Source organism: Balaenoptera physalus, assembly GCF_965194825.1.
Source record: "Balaenoptera physalus genome assembly, chromosome: X".
Taxonomy (NCBI): domain Eukaryota; kingdom Metazoa; phylum Chordata; class Mammalia; order Artiodactyla; family Balaenopteridae; genus Balaenoptera; species Balaenoptera physalus.
This window is the reverse complement of record NC_138903.1, coordinates 24,952,393-24,971,807: the sequence shown is the minus strand read 5'-3', so window position 1 is coordinate 24,971,807 and position 19,415 is coordinate 24,952,393. Positions and strand designations below refer to the sequence as shown.

General features: G+C 36.4%; 2 pseudogenes across 2 annotated transcripts in view; both read left to right on the top strand.

Moving 5' to 3' along the window:
• Positions 1 to 19,415, top strand: part of LOC309652623 (small nuclear ribonucleoprotein E pseudogene) — a 409,018-nt pseudogene that overhangs the window by 251,341 nt on the left and 138,262 nt on the right. The window lies entirely within an intron of this gene.
• LOC309652609 (protein tyrosine phosphatase type IVA 1 pseudogene) overlaps positions 6,199 to 19,415 on the top strand; it is a 30,261-nt pseudogene continuing 17,044 nt past the window's right edge. Inside the window, exon 1 of the transcript in view lies at positions 6,199 to 19,415. This exon is cut by the window's right edge and continues 17,044 nt beyond it. The product of the transcript in view is annotated as a protein tyrosine phosphatase type IVA 1 pseudogene (transcript).

The window sequence follows — 19,415 nt, the reverse complement described above, 5'->3', positions numbered from 1 at the left end:
CCCTGCTTTAGTAAATATAAAAAGATGAATTCCAGATGGTTTAAAAAGCTACATATGAAACACAAAATTATAAGGTTAGTATAGAACAATTTAGAAGAATATATTTGTCAACTAAGTTTGAATAAGGCTCAAAAAGCATCAGTCATGAGGCCCAGAAAAGGATTGATTTGATTACATCAAAATAAAGGTTTGGTGTTTTTTTTTCCCAATGAGGGACACCCATAAAAAAATCTAACAGACAAAAGATATTTCAACATCTAAAACTGATAAAACAAAAACAGAGGATATAAACAGACAATTCAGCAAAGAGGGTACCCAACAGGTGAATGAATATATGAAAAGATAATCAAACTCATTTGTAATAAAAAAAAGAAATTACAATAACAAGAACATATCACTTTGCATTGGCAAGGAAGAAAAAAATTGCACATTGTGAGTATTGGTGTAGATGTGGATAATAGGAACCCCTGGGTCCTGATATTGGGTTGTATTGACTGTTGCAAATCAACTTGTCAGTATTTAGTCAAATTAAAGTTGAATGTACTCTATGATTTAGTTATACCACTGAACCTATAACTGGAAAAAATCCAAATGTCCTCAACAGGTGAAGGGATAAACAAATTGTGAATAGTCACAAAATAGAATGATATTCTGATACATACTGTATTCGTTTCTTAGTGTTTCTGTAACAATACCACAAACTGTGTATCTTAAAAAAACAGAACTTTATTGTCTCACAGTTCTGGATACTAAAAGTCTGAAATCAAAGTGTTGGCAGCGCCATGTACCCTCCGAAACCTGTAGGAGAGAATCTTTCCTTGCCTCTTCTCAGCTTCTGGTGGTTTCCAGGCAATCTTTGATGTTCCTTGACTTGGAGATGCATCACTCATCATCTGTCATTACGTGGCTTTCTTCCTGTGTGTATCTGCACATAGACTTCTCTCTGTGAATGTCTGTGGCTGTGTCCACATTTTCCCTTTTTCAAAGGGCACCAGTTGGATGTGGATTTGGCGCCACCTTGCAGCTGTAGCACTTCAATCTCTGCCTCTATCATCACATGACATGTTCCTCTTGCATATGAGTGTCTCTGTGTCTCTTCTCTTCTTATGAGGACACTAGTCATAGTGGAATAAGGGTCCACCCTACTCCAGTATGACCTCATTTCAACTTAAATAATTACATCTGCAATGACTCTATTCCCAGATAGAGTCAGATTCTGTGGTACTGGGTGTTAGGACTGCAAGATATCTTTTGGGGGGACAAATTTCAACCCATAATACACGCTAAAACATGGGTGAATCTTAAAAAACAATTATTCTGAATGAAAGAAGCCTGACAAGAAAAAAATATATACTGCCTGATCCTATTTAAATAAAATTTCAAGAAATTCAAACAAATGTATAATAGCATAAAAAGGTTGCCTACAAGATGCATGGGGGGCTGGTGTTGAGGGTTAAAGGATAGCTCATAAAGGGCCATGAGGAAACTTTTGGGGAACTATTCACTTTGAATATGTACAGTATGTTCAGTGAGAATTATACTTTAATATTTGTTTAAAAATAGGCATAAGTTTTCATATTCCTAAAAAAGCATGAAGTATTATGCATTTCAGGATTCTAAATTTTATGCAGGCTTTGAAACTGTGATATAAAGAAAAAAGGCATAAAGATGTCTTAACTCACAATTTTTCTTTATTTTTTGACCCATGTAGATACGCTTGTATTGGAGGGAAGTATATATTATTTTATTAATAACTCTAAGTAGTATGTAATGCTTTTTAAAGTCATATTGTAATGGTCTAAATGTATATGCCTGGACCTAAGATACTCCTAGCATGTGTCCCCAGGAAAGGTTTGAACTAACTCTACTCTCATTAAATTCAAATGAATGCCGGGCATTATAATTGTTTTTGCCTCTCAAAGAATGAGCAGATTTTATTGTGTGGGTATTAATAGTGGTCCTGCTCTAGAAATTCATTCTTTTTGCATTCTTCATTGCATGGATGCATATTCCATCCCAGCATTAATGCAACAATCAGGTTAACAGACCATCTATTGTGCTGTTGTGCTTAACCGTAGTGGCAGGAATGGAATCCATTTACATCACAAACCTAGAGAACATTAAATCCTGTTGTTTTAACAGAGGGTGCTATTTGGCAATGAGTTTGCCCTTCCTGCTTCCCTTCAACTACCCTTAAGGATTTAGGTAAAAAGGGAAAAAGGGAATTTCTCCAAATCTTTCTGAATGCTCTTTCTGTCCTTTCTCTTTCCCTATTCCCCCGTGATTATTTTGCTCACCCCTCCCCCCCACTTTCTTCTCTCCTATTTTATTGAAATCCCTTCCTCATTAAAAAATGATCTAGTAAAATGACAAGAAAATGAAGTATCAAAAAAGCACTTTAGGGTTTTGTATTATTTTTTAAAAATTATATCTAAGGTGGTCTAAATGATTAAATCAACACCTTTTAAACTTTCTTGTCATTGTTCCCCTTTCCATACAACTGTTTTTTTTTATTTCAGCTTTGAAAGTTTCTGGCAACACAAGGCATTTGTTACAGATAAACTCTCTAAATGGTTAAGTTTTTTTTTTTTTAAATGTATTTTTTTTTAAACGCATTGTTTACTTTGTTTATTTATTTATTTATTTTTGGCTGTGTTGGGTCTTCGTTTCTGTGCAAGGGCTTTCTCTAGTTGTGGCAAGCGGGGGCCACTCTTCAGCGCGGTGCGCGGGCCTCTTACTGTCGCGGCCTCTCTTGTTGCGGAGCACAGGCTCCAGACGCGCAGGCTCAGTAATTGTGGCTCACGGGCCTAGTTGCTCCGCGGCATGTGGGATCTTCCCAGACCAGGGCTCGAACCCGTGTGTCCTGCATTGGCAGGCAGATTCTCAACCACTGCGCCACCAGGGAAGCCCAAATGGTAAGTTTAAAGAGAGGAATTGAGAATAAAAATTTTAGGTCACACCTAATGAATACTGTTTACTTAGTAACATGTTTTACAAGTAAAAAAACCTTGATGATAAATTAGGTTAGGACTTAATAATTTATGTGAAAAATTATCATTTTCTGATGTCTAAAATATCTAGCAATTTATAAAATATTCTAGATACGTAGCAGAATGGAAAATAACTATTAATTCAGCCTTATGATTTTCTTAACTCTTTATTTGGTAAGGCAGTATAACCTTTTATTTCTTTTGAACCAAAACTAAAATAAAATATCAAAATAACTCAAAAGTTCAAAAATATAATTTCTCTTGGTTTTAGTTATCTTTGCCAAGTATACTACATCTTATAATATTTCTCATATTTAATATATCTTAGATAAATAATCCAATTTTCCCTCTTTAAGAACTCCTTGAACAGGTGTTAGAATTTTTTTAAGAGTAATTGATCTTTTTATTCAGCATTAAGTGAGTTGTCTGATGAAACTTTATATATAGCATGTTATATTTTATTTCAGAAGTCTTCCGGATTTCTTTTCTTTTCCTGAGGCATCAAAGAGCAGTTATTAAGGTAATTATTTTTCCCATTTTTTCCTGGTTATATTTCAATCCAACTTGCATGATGTTTCATTCTTTACTAATCTTACCTCGCGGTTCCATTGATTGCTGCCAATTTTTTTTGGTGGGCATTTTACCCTCGTAAAAATGTACGTAGTATACAGCTATTGTAGAGACATATTGTGGTTAAAATGGTGAAAGATCAATGTATGGATGAGCAAAAATGTCACTGAGTCTGAGAGGTCTTGTTCTAGCATCCTGCTTCATATGCCAGGCAGATTTATTCACACCCTCTCCTGAACTCAGTTTGTTCTTATTATAGTATAAAGTCTTTAATTTTTTTAAAGTTAGTTTATATATGTGTATTTCTCCTGTAGATAACAAGCTTCTTATGGACTAAGTCTAGATTTTACCAGTATTTAGGAGAGCCTTAATAAATGTGTATTGAATTAATGCAGAAATACCTCCTGGTCTTCCTTAATACATATCCATTAATGACACATTTTAGTTTTTTATGTTATAAATATATTATTTATAAATATATTATTTATGTTATAAATATATTATTTTCAAATGCATATATTTCCTCTCCTTTCATGGAGTTTTAGTCAGGAGTTGGGGAGATGCATGCGCTGTGACGGCGGACATATTTTAGAAAATATATTACCAAAATGCAAATCTTGAAAATAAGGTTTTGTTTTCTAGATTTTTACTTTAAATGTATGGAAAGGGAAAAGGAATATGTTTATAGAGAAGATAAAATTAAATATGACAAATGGCTTCTTAGGTAGTCTACTTTTCATTATTACTAACCTGGATATGTCCTCTCAGAGAAGGAAATATGTAGTATATGTTTGCAGATGCAGAATTCATTTATGATACACATAGTGTGATGAAAGTAATGTATGTTTGTGTGTCCGTACGTATATATATGTATATGTGCATATAGCTGTACCTAGGCATATAAGTCATGCAACTTTCCAGTGACCCAGTGAGTTACAGAAGTTAATCATAGTGGGGTATGGCAAATATAGTGTGGTTTTGAATTACACACTCCCTGTTTCCTCACTGTGTGCTTGAATAAAGAATATGACTACAGTCATATAGACATACTTTATTTTTCATATCCACCCAGAGAAGATGAGTATGATAAGTTATCATTTTACACATGCATACATCGTATACTCCCTTTCTACAATCTCTTTTTCTACACTAATTTCCTCCTCACCACCGATGACTTAGATAGTGAAAAGAGTCACTTTGGACCTTTGAATGTTTTGGAAAACACAGTGGTCATTTGCATCCTTTTGTCTCAGCCCCCACTGCAGGTTAGAGGGAGGCAGAGTTGTTCATAGTCCACAATCCCTTTCCCAGTCTCACTTTAACTTCCTCCTCACCTTGGACAGAAGTAAAGACCTTATGAATTTGAAGTCCATTGAGATCAGAGAGGTTTAGATCCCCCTTAGACTAGTTGACTTACTTTCATTCTTTAATTTTTTCTTTCTTTTTAATACTTTTTAAGTCTTAGAAAGCAGATCATGCTGGTATGTGGGGAAATTGATTTGAAGTGACTGTAGAGGCTGGATATCAAACACATCCGTTTTGTAGTAAATGGGAGGGAAAATCTGTGAATGATTTCTGAGTCAGCCTGGAGCACAGTGCCACCTAACAGCTGCGCCAAAGAAATAATCAGTATCACAACCAATTATTCTCCTGTTAAATGATGTTAAATTGGCATGTTAATTCAGGGCCACCTCTAATATCACCTTTTGTTTGTTGTTTACGTAAAGAAAGGGAGCTGACATTTAATGGTCGTCTAATATGAAATGTGATCTGTGCATTAGAAGTGTTGCGTGGGAGGACCTGTAGACTAATTTATGAAACATTGCCATAGAAATAAATAGCTTTTGCACATGGGTGTTTGCTTCCCCTTTATGACGCTCCAGCCTTTGCTTTACCCCTGCCCCGTTCCTCCTTGTCTGCACTTGGCCAGGATTCCCTGTCGGCTGGTGTCTGTATTCTCCCTTTGTCCTTCCGGCAGAGAAACAAGGGAGGGCTAGCGATACAGGCCACCTAAGGCAAATTTTGGACCCTGGTGGCAGTAGATCCCCGTCAGTGATGTGCTTTTCCCGGAGCTGTGCACGGGGCACTGTCATTTCTGCCTGGGGACCGGCTGTCTGACTAGGCCACATTCGTCAATCAGTGAACATATCTCTCGGTTCTTGGTCACACATTTATGGACTGTCCAAGAGGCAGTAGGAATTACTGACAGGCCCAGTCCAACCTCTGTGCATACCAGTGAATTCTAGAAGGTTGTTACTACCTGAGAGGTTCCCATAAAAATGAATAACCTGGACATTGAAGAGCTGAACTGAATAGGAGACCATTTTGCAAGAGTTCTGACCTGAATGGGGCAAAGCTGAGTGGCCTGATTTTCAGTACTACTGTACTGAAACATTGATACTTTTCGTTTTGTTTGAAGGTTGATTTCATTTCCTATTACTCCTAACTTCATATTCAACTCACTGAAAATTTAAACTGGAGTATTTTGAAGTAGCCTCCAGTTCTTTTACATCTTTTGTGTATTTTTTAATTTTAATTACTTCCACATGACTGGGGTGAACCGCCCTGCTCCTGTAGAGATTGCGAACAGGAATATGAGATTTCTTTTTTTTTTTTTTAAAGATTTTTTTTGATGTGGACCATTTTTAAAGTCTTTATTGAGTTTGTTACAAGATTGCTTCTGTCTTATGTTTTGGTTTTTTGGCCGAGAGGCATGTGGGATCTTAGCTCCCTGACCAGGGGTCGAACCCGCATCCCCTGCCCTGGAAGGTGAAGTCTTAACCACTGGACCGCCAGGGACGTCCCAATATGAGATTTCTGATGGTGCACAGCCCAAGCAATGCCTCCTTAAGCAAATTCTTACAGGAACTTAAGAAGAACGGAGTTACCACCACAGTAAGAGTGTGTGAAGCAACATGTAACACTGCCGTTTTGGAGAATGAAGGCATCCAGGTTCTGGACTGGCCTTTTGATGATGGTGCACCACCATCCAGTTAGATCGTTGATAAGTGGTTAAAACTTGTAAAAAAGAAATTTCTGATCCTGGTTGTTGTATTGTGGTCCACTGTGCTGCAGGTCTTGGGAGAGCTTCAGTGCTGGTTGCCCTAGCTTTAATTGAAGGGGGAATGAAGTATGAAGATGCAGTGCAATGCATAAGACAAAAGCAATGTGGAGGTTTTAACAGCAAGCAACTTTTGTATTGGAAAAGTATCTTCCTACGATGTGCTTGCGCTTCAGAAACACCAGATACAGTTGTTTCAACCAGTGAAAGAGCGCCGCCTGATGCTATGGCCTTGGAAAAGAAACTTGAGATGGAACCTCATATATTTCAGCCGTTAATGGAGACTTGGTAAATACTAAGTCCAATGAAGCTTGCATAGGAACATTGAAAGGCAGTTGTAGCAGGCCACAGGCTTACCAGAATTAGAGCCTTCTCTCTCTTTCCTGTTATTTTGACACCTAGTAAAAGACTCTAGCTCTCCAATATCTAAAATGTGTTTTTTTATTTGTATCAATTGTATCTTATCAATATACAAGAAATTTAGAGTAGTGAGGTGCCAAAATACCCAGCACAATACTTGTATACTTTTAGTGTCATGTAGTCCTTAGGAGGTTTATTCCTTAAGTCATTTCAAACATTGAAGGTAGGGCCTATGTGAACACCTGCTCATGTGATATCTTCCATATGCAAACTGATATATAGTAGGGTTTGTACAACCATTAATTTTGCTGGATTTGTGCAAAGTCTTAGGTAATTTTGAATTTGTTTCTATAAACTCAATGTTTGTGCTGTTATAAAAACTTCCATTTTGAAAAATCAAACACACACAAAACTCTTGTTGATAGTTCAGTCTGTGTTGCACAGAAGCACGTAGTTTCCAGACAAAGAAGAATTATAGCCAATTTGAAATTTGCAGTTTGGGGTGCAACGTAACAGAGAGGGCCTGAGAAAAGAATGGGCAGGTTAGGGCGGGGGGGCTATATTTCCAGTAAAATTTTTCCAAATGTTTTTTAAATTCAGTAAATATTTTTAAAAGTTTAAAATACTTTCTAATTGTAGCTGTAAGTCTTATAATATTCTGGAAACCCTGTAAAGTTTTGTTCCATACCTATTAGAAGTTATTTAGCAACTATTATTCAAATTGGAAGTTGGTTAACATTAATTAATTAATTAATTGTAGTCGGGAGAAGAGTAATAATTAAATTAGTATTACGCATATTTTGTTTCAGATAAATGTCAAAATTCATCATACTTTTCTTTAAAGCAGTTCCAAATGATGTGGCTACAAACATTAGTAGGGAAATTAATGACATACCTTTCAAGGAATAAATACATGAGTTGTTTTTGTAAAATAAAAAAAAAAAATCTCATTTTACTAGTTGAAATATTGGGCATTGAATACTTTCTAAACTCTAGGCCAAGAGAAATGCACCGGAACTCCAAGGGAGGATAGGATACTCTAATGGCCTTCACAAGGTAACAATCTTGTAAATCATTAATACAACTTCTTGAAAACTGCAAGTGCAGTGATACTTGGTAAGGATAAACAACTTCAGGAGCACAAAGGTGAAACTTAGCCATCGCTGCTCCTGGGAAAGAGCGGTCAGACAACTTTTACAGAAAAGGACAATACCAAGGAGGGATGGTGTGCTGGATTGAATTACTGGTCTCATTCCCCACTCTCAATATAAGTATTCTTCCACCCTGTTGCCAGGGCCTTATGGTTGCTGAACTGCATTTCCCTGCTTTTTGAACTTGTATGTGGCCATGTGTCTTGCTTTGGCCGATGGAATGTTAGCTAGTGTGATGTAAGCAAGGGCTTGAAATATTTCATCACAGGTTGGCTTGGCCCTCGACACCTCTGCCATCTCCATAAGAAAAAAATGCCCTAGCTATCCATTGCTCCTTTAGTTGGGGTTGCAGAATGATACACATAGAGCAGACTTAAGCTTGATATATTACCCGTAGCTAAGTCCAGTTGAACTGCTAGGTACCAGCTAAGCGAAGCCTAGATCAGCCAAACCCTAAGCCACTGAAAAACTGAAATGTTTTATTATGCAGCATTATTGTGGCAATAGCTATCTAGTACAGTTAGCCTTTCAGCAGCTATTTTTTTAAAGTGTAACATGCAGAAGTAATAATTTATGGACCAGCTGAAAACTCCAAAATATTTGATTAATTAATTGAACCTCATTATTACTGTAATATAATGTACGCAGGACCTAGTATGCTTTAATACAAAGTTTGAATTTATTTGAATATATTTGAAATTGTTTCCTAAAGGGTAAGGATCATGTCTCAGTTTTCATTGTATGTAAACACTTCACACAGTGCCTAATACAGAGTAATCAACTTCATTGAAATAAATGAATTTAGACACTCTAAAGCAATCACCTGTAATTGTTATAAACATAGTTGAACATAATCCAGTGTAAAATCCTAGATTGAAGAATTTCATATTTTGTGATCCATACTATGGTCAGCAAGTCTTTGTTTAGTTTTAATATTAGGACCAAAGCCAAAGATGGGAGCTTTACAAACTGTGGTGTCTAAAAACTGATGTATTGTTACTGAACCAGGTCCGTTTGCCCAAGGCACAGCAAGTCAAACGCTGAGATGCCGAGGTTTGCGGCCAAGAGTTTATTCACAAGGCAGCCAAGCAAGGAGATGGAAAACAAGTCTCAGATCTGCCTCCCGGAAGGGGAGGGAATTGGAATATTTATGGGATAAGCAGGGTGATCTTCAGCGTGGGGAAAGGTGATTGGAGGTAGGGGAAAGGGTGAGGAAATTGGTTTTCTGCGCAGGTGCATCTGGGTTACACGCTTCTGCAGATTCAAAATGGGGTCTCTTAGCATGATCTGAGGGAGGAGTTTCCTGCCCTCTGACGTCAACAGGCCATCATCCCACACCTGCGCAAACACAGTTTCAGAGTCGGTTTCCTACCTGCTTTAGCTGGCTTGCACTGGACAAGAGCTAACTTCAAGTTCCTGTAAAACAGCTGGGCTACCATGAAGCTGGGAAGGTATGTAATTAAAGAGGGGAAAAAGAAGGGAAAATAAAATAACTAAAGCAAGCTTCTTCAGTGAAGGCAGGCTACAAGCAGAGGGGTTTTTAACAAGCTGTTCCCTTAGCTGCTGTTCTATAAGACAAGCTCAAGAACTCCTGTTAGTCGTCAGCTTCTGTTAACTCTATGGGGCATGGTTTCAGTATTTCTTTCCTTACTCAAATTTAGGATACACTGTGATATTTAACCTACCTACGTATAATTCAATAGAACTAAACACACTAGTTCCTCGTGAGAAATTTTGTTTTCCAAATCTTTTCCCTCCTTTTGTTACCGATTGAATTGGGTCCTGCTGCTCACTGCTTACGAAATCAAACTCATACGCGTTGGTAGAGGGGAAAGTTGTCTTTAATCAGAATGCTGGCAATCTGGGGAGATGGTGGACTCAGTGTCCCCAAAGAGCCACTTCTGGAGAGTCTGCTCGGCCATGAAAGTTTTAAAGGAACGGGGGGAGGGAAGTGATCTCGGTTAATCATTGAGATAGGAGGGTCAGAGTCGTCGTCATCCCCTACTGCATGCAGGCTTATCGGCTCCTGGGGATCTTCCTCTAGATGTTATCTTGTTCACACAGTTGGTCACACAGTTTGTTTGTGAGATTATGGAAGAGGAAGCTAGGGAAGAGATCTGGTCATCGGTTAATTGCTTATTCTTCATTCCTACTTCTTTTGGTCTACGGAAAGAACCGACACTTTAGGCAAGGTATTGTGTGATTAAAAGATTTGAAAGGTGTGCTCAGGTGGAGATGAGTAGAGCATGGGGGTGCCTGGTTAAAAGTTAGTTACCAATCTAGCTTTGTTAAAATGACAAGGAAAGGGGCTTCCTGCTGAGGGCAGTTTCTTGCAAAGAACTGCTTACCCTTTCTTTACCTGAATCCAAAATCCAAAGTGACACCTTTTCCAGCTAATATATTATGAGTGACAAAACTCTGAAAAATGCTAACATATCTTTCTTTTTGATGGCAAATAAGCAAAGTAAAGCAGTAATACTTCCCAGTTGATTCTGATGGGGGTAAATTATAGACATATACATAACTGCTATTTTTGTCATCTGAGTTGACATCGACTACAAATTGACACCAACACAATGAAAAACTGGTCCAAAATGTGGGTCATAAGAGTTTATTGTATATAAATTCTTGCTATGATAGACCTAGCTGTCTTACTGAAAAAAAAATCATAATCTCATTTAACAACACAAACTATGAATAATTCATTTAAAAATAATGCGTAGAATTTCAAATTTAATTTTGCTTTAAACATTATCCATACACTAATTGGGCATTTTACACATTTTAAGATTTCTTTAATTCAGTTATTTTCTCTTTTCCTTAAGTATCTTGGGTTCATGTAGGCACTAAAATTGTTTGGTCTTTCTCTGATATGCTAAATTCATGTTTCCTTCTGAATATAAAATACAGTATGCAACTTTCCAGAATTGTGTCAACCTGTATCATCTATATTATTCTTCCAAAATATTTCATTGAAAGGTTATATTTAAATCAAATTTCAAGGACACGTAATATGTCTTTCTGAATTACAAAAAACCCAAAAAATATACAAATAGCTAAAACTAGACACATCTCCACGTCCAGAAATATATATACATATAAAAAAACGTATTTTTTCCACATATTTGGCTCAGTGTTTGTGTGTATTAGTTTGAGTTTGAGCTTGTGTTACTTAGGAAGTTGGAAGCAAGTACTTTTTTTTTAAAAATTATTCATTTATTTATTTATTTTTGGCTTTGTCGGGTGTTCGTTGCTGCGCGTGGGCTCCCTCCAGCTGCGGTGAGAGGGGGCCACTCCTCGTTGCAGTGAGTGTGCTTCTCATTTCGGTGGCTTCTCTTGTTGCAGAGCACAGGCTCTAGGCGCGTGGGCTTCAGTAGTTGCAGCACATGGGCTCAGTAGTTGTGGCTCGTGGGCTCTAGAGCGCAGGCTCACCAGTTGTGGTGCACGGGCTTAGTTGCTCCGCGGCATGTGGGATCTTCCTGGACCAGAGCTCGAACCCGTGTCCCCTGCATCAGCAGGCGGATTCTTAACCACTTCGCCACCAGGGAAGTCCTGAAAGCAAGTACTTTCAAACTACTTTTCATTAAAGTGTTTTCTCTTTTGGGAGATCTATCAAAATTGTAAGTTTGCTCCAATCAGAGGCTACTTTGTAAGACACAAAGATGTAACAATGGTTTAAATGTTGAATCTATGATGATAAATCTGTTATTTGAAGAATTACAAATGTATTTTAAGTTTTGAAAAATTTTATGATCCTCCCTTTTCTCCATGCTATCTAACCCTCCAAATAGAATCACAGTTATAGAGCATATACTTATTTAGATCTATAATAAAAATACTCTCTAATTTAAAATATTCCTTTTACTTCTTTACAACAGTAGTACCCATGTAACTATAGAAGTATATCACATGAGCTTTGCTATTAAGAATACAAGAAGAAAGATGATGGATCTTGGAGTTATGTATTCTTTTTCTGAAATGTTAGTATTTTAGAAAATAATTATATTGAATTAAAATAAAAATCAAATTTAATCTCTTCAGAAATTTGTATACTCTTCTGATTGAGTCATTAGCCATTATTTTATTTTGATACAACTCTATTATGTTTAAGATTATTTGCAAATATCAGAAAGTTTGGAGCAGATAATTCTCTCTGTCTCCCTCTCTCTCTCTGTCTCTCTTTCTCTCTCTCTCTCTCTCTGTCTCTGTCTCTGGGACACACACACACACACACACACACACACACATTCTTCATTCCCTTAAAACATTTTTGCCAAGTCATAACATCACGGTGGTCTATATTTAGACAGATAGACAGTTTTATTCCAGTGCTTTATATGTATATAATGTGCTGTAACACAAAGACAAATTCAATTTTTGTTTTGTTTTTTTAGCTACACAAAGGATTGCCTGTTTATAATACATGAGCTGAAGAGCTTGAACATGCCTCACCGAAAGCATCACCTTGAGGAACATAAGCTGTCCTACTACTTCTTTGGCAAATTTAAATGCTGTGATCAAAACCAGCAATTATCTTTCTTTATTAACAGCTATAAAGAGCCTATTTGTTTCCATGTTGGTGCTTACTAAATTGATCTTGGTTTTATTGAGTGCCAAATATGAATATGTTAATGCCTCTCCATATTAGTATAGTCTACAATTGCAGTTCTTCTTGAGGAAAAATTAAATGAAATTTTTGTAGAACTATCAGTTTATAGACACTAAGTCATATGGAAAATTAACAAATTTACTGGTATCTTTTACAGCTTGCTTTATTGAAAGCATGGTCACAATGATTAAATGAGCAAAGATAATGGTTGTACAGTGAAATATCAATTGCCTGTTATTGCACCTACCAAATACTTAAACAGAAGGAAAACATGTAAGCACCATCACTGTGAAACTAATGCTTTATAGTCTGAGTTTTGCATAAATTGAGATGGACCTGTCTATAAAAGACAAGTCAGTCTCTCTATATCTGTAGTGAATGCTTACTTGCCTTTTGGGTTAAGCATCACAATGTACTTACTAATCAAAGAGCAAATTAACGTAAAGCCCTGAGAAGCCATCATATTAAATTCAATTTAATGAAGTTGATGCATATCTCTCCTTTTAGGCTCTCAGGGTTTTTTTTCCAGGATTATTTTTTTCTGATAGCTTTATAGAAATATAATTCACACATCAAACAACTCACCCATTTAATGTGTACAATTCAGTGGTTTTTTAGTATAATCACAGAATTGTACAACCATCACAGTACATTTTAGAACATTTTCATCACCTCAAAAGGAAAGCCCGTAGTATTTAGCTATCACCTGTTAGTCCCCTAGCCTTAAGGAATCACCATTCTACTTCTACCTCTATTTGCCTATTTTGGATTTTTCATGTAAATGGAATTATAGTATAGTATATCTTGCAACTGGATTTTTTCACTTAGCCAAAATGTTTTCAGAGTTTATCCATGTTGTGGGATGTATCAGTACTTCATTCCTTTTTATAGCCAAATACTATTCCATTGTTTGAATATACCACTTTTTCTTTGCTTATTCATCAGTTGACAAATATTGGGTTTTTAGCTTTCAGCTATTATGAAGAATGATGCTATGAACAATAATGTGCAAGTTTTTGTGTGGACATATATTTTCATTTCTTTTCATTCGAAAGTTAGGAGTGAAATTGCTGGGTCAAATGGTAACTGTTTAACTTTTGGAGGAACTGCCAGACTGTTTTCCAAAGTGACTGCACCATTTTACATTACCATGAGCAGTGAATGAGGACTTCAGTTTCTCTGTATCCTCACCAATCCTTGTTATTATCTGACTTTTTGATTATCATCCTACTGGGTGTGAAGTATCTCATTGGTGTTTTGATTTGCATTTTCTGAGGAATAATGATATTGAGCATCTTTCCATATGTTTACTGGCCATTTGTATATCTTCTTTGGAGAAGTGTCTATTCACATTCTTGCCCATTTTTGATTTGGGTTATTTCTCTCTTTATTATTGAGTCTTAAGAATTTTTAAAAATTTTACTTATACTTTATTTTTTGAGTGAGAAATCATATTTATTTTCATTATTTCCAGCCTTATTGAGGTATGATTGACAAAACTTGTGCATATTTAGATTGTATATTATTTTTTAAAGTGTAAAAAGTGTTGACTTAGTATACATATATATTGTGAAGTGATTACCAAAATCAAGTTAATTAACACATTCATCACCTCGCAGTTATCTTTTTCTGTTTTGTTTTGCCGTGAGAACACATGATTTACTCTTTTAGCAAGTTTTAACTATACAATACGGTATTATTAACTATAATCACCATGCTGTACATTAGATCCCCAGCACATATTCACCTTATTACCTGGAAGTTTGTGCCAACTTTGCCAACATACACCTCCGCATTCCCCCACCCCCAGCCCTTAACAACCAACATTCTACGCTCTGCTCCTATTAGTTTTAGTTTTTTAGATTCCACATATAAGTGAGATCATACAGTATTTGTCTTTCTGTGTCTGGCTTATTTCACTTAGCATAAGGTCCTCTAGTGTGATACTGTGATTTCTAATAAGAAATATATATTTGACCTTCATCCTCTTTTCTGGTACAGAGCTTCTAAAACCCTTGGAGTTTCCCTAAGTGAAGAGAACAGTAGAGGTGTCTTTTGTTGTGTTGATGAGGTGACTATTGGAAAGCACCTAAGGATGGGGGCTGGTTGCCAGGGAAGCCAACCTTGTGATTAGAGGGTTGGAACTTCCAGTCCCACCTCCAGGCCTGGGGGGGTGGGGGGGGAGAGGAGAAAGGATGGAGATTGAATTCAATTGCCAATGGTCAGTAATTGAATCAATCATGCCTATGTAATGAAGCCTTCATAAAAACCCCCAAAGGGACAGGGTTTGGAGAGCTGCGTGGAGATTAGGGGAGAGTGGCAGGCTTGGAGAGAGCATGGAAGATCAGAGCCATTCCCGCATACCTTGTCTTATGCATCTCTTCTGTATGGCTGTTCCTGAGTTATATCCTTTTATAATATACTGGTGATCTAGCAAGTAAAATGTTTCCTGAGTTCTGTGGGTAGCTCTAGCAAATTAATCAAACCCAAGGAAGAAGGGGGTCCTGGGACCCTCTGATATATAGCCAGTCTGTCAGAAGTACAGGTAACAACCTGGGCTTGCCACTGAAATGTATGCCCAGAAATGTATGTGGGTGGGTGGGGCAGTCTTGTAGGATTAAGCCCTTTATATGTGGAATCTGATGCTATCTGCATGTACATAGCGTGAATTGAATTGGTGTGGGGAAGCCTACCAGAACATATGTTGAAATTGGTTCCAGAAATCCAAAAGATGTAGGTTTATCCATGTTGTCACAAATGGCAGCTTATATTTTAGGTACAAATCCCTTATCCAATATATGATATCCAAATATCTTCTTCCATTCTGTAGTTTGTCTTTTCATGCTCTTTATAATGTCCTTTGATGTTTTTAATTTTTATGAGGTCTAATTTATCTTTTTTTTTTCTTTTGCTGAAGTTTGCTTTTTTTTTTTTTTTTAAGAGCTCCTGACTTCTTTACTTATTTATTTATTTTATTTTTTTGGCTGTGTTGGGTCTTCGTTTCTATGCGAGGGCTTTCTCTAGTTGTGGCAAGCGGGGACCACTCTTCATCGCGGTATGCGGGCCTTTCACTGTTGCGGCCTCTCTTGTTGCGGGGCACAGGCTCCAGACACGCAGGCTCAGTAGTTGTGGCTCACGGGCCTAGTTGCTCCGCGGCATGTGGGATCTTCCCAGACCAGGGCTTGAACCCGTGTCCTCTGCATTGGCAGGCAGATTCTCAACCACTGTGCCACCAGGGAAGCCCTATTTTTTTTTGTTTGGATCATTCTGCTTTTGTTATCATATTTAAAAACCCATTGCCGAACCCAAGGTTACAAAGATTTACCCAAATGTTTTCTTCTTTGAGTGTTATAGTTTTGACTTTTACATATAGGTCACTGATTTATTTTGAATTAAGTTTTGTACGTTCTTTGACGTAAGGGTGTAACTTGCTAGCCAATTTTCCCAGCAACATTTGTTGAAAAGGCTATGCTTTCCCCATTGAGTGATCTTGACATCTTTATTGGAAAATATAGTTACTTTTAGTAAACAAATTTTACTTATGTTAACATATGTTTATTGTTTATATTTTTATTAAGTAAATAAATATATAATTTCTCAGTTTTAATTTTTGTATCAATAATAATAGGGAAAACCCATATAAACAAAATACCTCATAGATATTTTGTAATTTTGAGTGTAAAGAGATGTTGAGAACACAGTGGTTAAGAACTGCTGGTTTGAATTATAGCAGAGACAGTAGAGTTCTAGAACCAGCAGCTGTAGCAGTGGTTTTCAGATTATGGCAGAATCAATGTGATTTGAGAACTTGCAGACATCTGGAGTTACAGATTTCTTAGTTGACAGGCAGCTTCCTAATTCTGGATGTCTGATCTTGACAGGTTCAGAAACCTCCTTGATGGTCCATTTCTGTTCATGGATTTGAGGTTCAACTATTTTACATTTTTCAGCCTGGCCAATTATTCAGTAATATATTTAATACTGTGTAAGTAATCTGTTTAAAAATAGAGTGGATTCTATTCTCTGGCAAAGAACTACAAACCACATAAAAGTAACAGAGCAGATTTTAAAATGAACCAAATAAAAATCCTAAAATCAAACAAAACTAGGAGAACCTTGGAGAGAAAAAAACAAAAACAAACAGAGAGGGGGTAAGGGTAAGATAAATAAAATACACTAAGAACTTCTAACATTAGTTTAATTGGAGTTCCAGAAGTATAAAAATGAATATTAGACTGAAAGAAATATTTGAAGAGAGAATGGCAGACAATATTAAAAATTGATAAGAAATTCCTACAAAGTCCAAGTAGGATAGATACATAGAAAGGAGCATTGATTAGCAGAAAATGTGTATTTTAACAGAATCAATGGAGACTTGAAGGCAATGGAATGATACAGTCAAAATCCCCCATATTCTTGACAATACATGGCCATACATATATGTGTGTGTGTGTGTATATATATATATATATGAAAATTTTAAGCATTCAGATAGGTGTTTGGGTGTTTAGAAATATCCCACTATGATTTCGATTTGTATTTTCCCAAAGAATAATGATGTTTAGAAACTTTATACACTTATTGACTTTTGGGGCCTCTTTGTGAAGTGACTTTTCAAGTCTTTTGTCCATTTTTTAAATTAGGTTTTCTTTCATTTACTTGTTCATTTTAGAAAGAATCGCAGAACACAATCTTTTCAAGCATGCATTGAAAACTTATAAAAGGTGGCCATATATTGGATTATGAAGCGAATCTCTAAGAAATGAAAACATAGGTTTTGTTTTTTGTTTAACAGTATATAACTGTCTTAGAAATCAATATACACAAGTAAATAATTCCCACTATGTTTGAAATAAATTCAATTTAAAATTACCCGTAGGTCAAAACCAAAATTACAATGGATATTAGATAGCATTTCAATGATAATGAATTATACTGATAATGAAGATGATAATGAAATTATAATGAAAATACAACATTGCCAAGAACACTAAACCCAAAAATAGAAGAAAGGAAGTAATATGCCACAGTAGATAATCAGTTAAATGAAAATTGGTTGACTATCTCAGAGAGCTCATCAGAAAAGTGAAGAAATAAAACAGCATAACTATAAAACATAAAGATGGGAGCATCTTTATAAATTCAGTAGACATCAAAAGAGATAATGGAATGATACTATGAACAACTCTTAGTCCATTTGGGCTGCTGTAACAATACCATAGACTGAGTAGCTTATAAAGATCAGAAATTTATTTCTTCCAGTTCTGGAGATTGGGAAGTCTAAGGTCATGGTGCTGGGAGATTCAGTCTCGTGAGGTCTTGCTTCCTGATTAATAAATGACTATCTTTTTGCTCTGTCCTCACGTGGCGGAAGGGGGACAGGGGTGAGGGAGCTCTCTGGCTGCTTCTTATGTGGGCACTAATCCCCTTTATGAGGACTCCTTCCTCATTACCTAATCTTTCAAGGGCTCCACCTCCTAATATCATCACATTGGGGGCCAGGTTTCAAAATATGAATTTGGGGGAGACAAACTATACCAATAAACTGGAAAATTTAGAAGAAATTGGCAAATTATTTAAAAAAATCTAAACTGGCTGAATAGTTATATAACTATTAAATAAATCAAATCAATTTTTATTTTTTATTCTGTTTTTTTCTTCCTTTTTTTTTTTTTTTTTGGTTTTGGTTTTCATTGCACGGCTTGTGGGCTCTCAGTTCCCAACCAGAGACTGAACCTGGGCCATGGCATTGAAAGCCTGGAATCCTAATCACTAGGCCAACAGGGAGCTCCCGAATCAATTTTTAAAATGTTTTCACGAGAGAACTTTGATCCCAATTTGCTTCATTGGAGGATTATAACAAGCATTTGAGGAAAAAATAAAACCAATTTACACAAACCCTTCCAGGAAACAGAAATAGTTGGAACGGTCTCCACTATTGTGAGAAATAATACTTTTCTGTAAGCAGAGGACATTCTCTCTTCTCATTCTCCCATCTCATCTTAAAGGGGCTGGGTTTAACCTCATTTTTCTTGAGGTATTGCTTCACTGTCAGCCTTTTCTATAGCATGGCTTTGACAATATTCTCCATTACCTTGTAACAGCCCTCGGAGAGATATATTTTGGATACTAAAGAAATGAGAAAACGTGAGACTCTGTTTATGCTCTTTCTTATCCCTTATTCATTCCAGCCTTATTATTTTTTTTAAATTTGGATTTGCTATTGAAGACTTTTGTGCTACAGCCCTAAAAATTGTACACCCATTTTGTAATGCCAGGGAAATACAAATATATTGAAATATTAACTTTGATTTACTTTCCATTCCCTAGTCAAATTCAGCCAATAAAATACTGAGCCCACTAATAATTGGAACAATTCCCTAAGTCATTTTGCTTTGGATATTCTTACAGAAGAGCTAGGAAAAATAAAATAACCTAATAATTAAGAAATATATCACCAGGCTTCCTATTCTAAGAGCTGGTGGAATTGTTTTGTCCTGCTCTTAATCCATCGCAGTTTAAGGAGTAAAATTTAATAATCAATGTAAAAATGGTTTTCACAGTTATCTAAGGAAATAGTTATAGCTAATAAGGGACTAACATGAAAAGAATTGGCTGCTATTTGCCAGTATAACCAATGATAAAAATAGTGAGCTCTTCAAGTACGTGCTAGT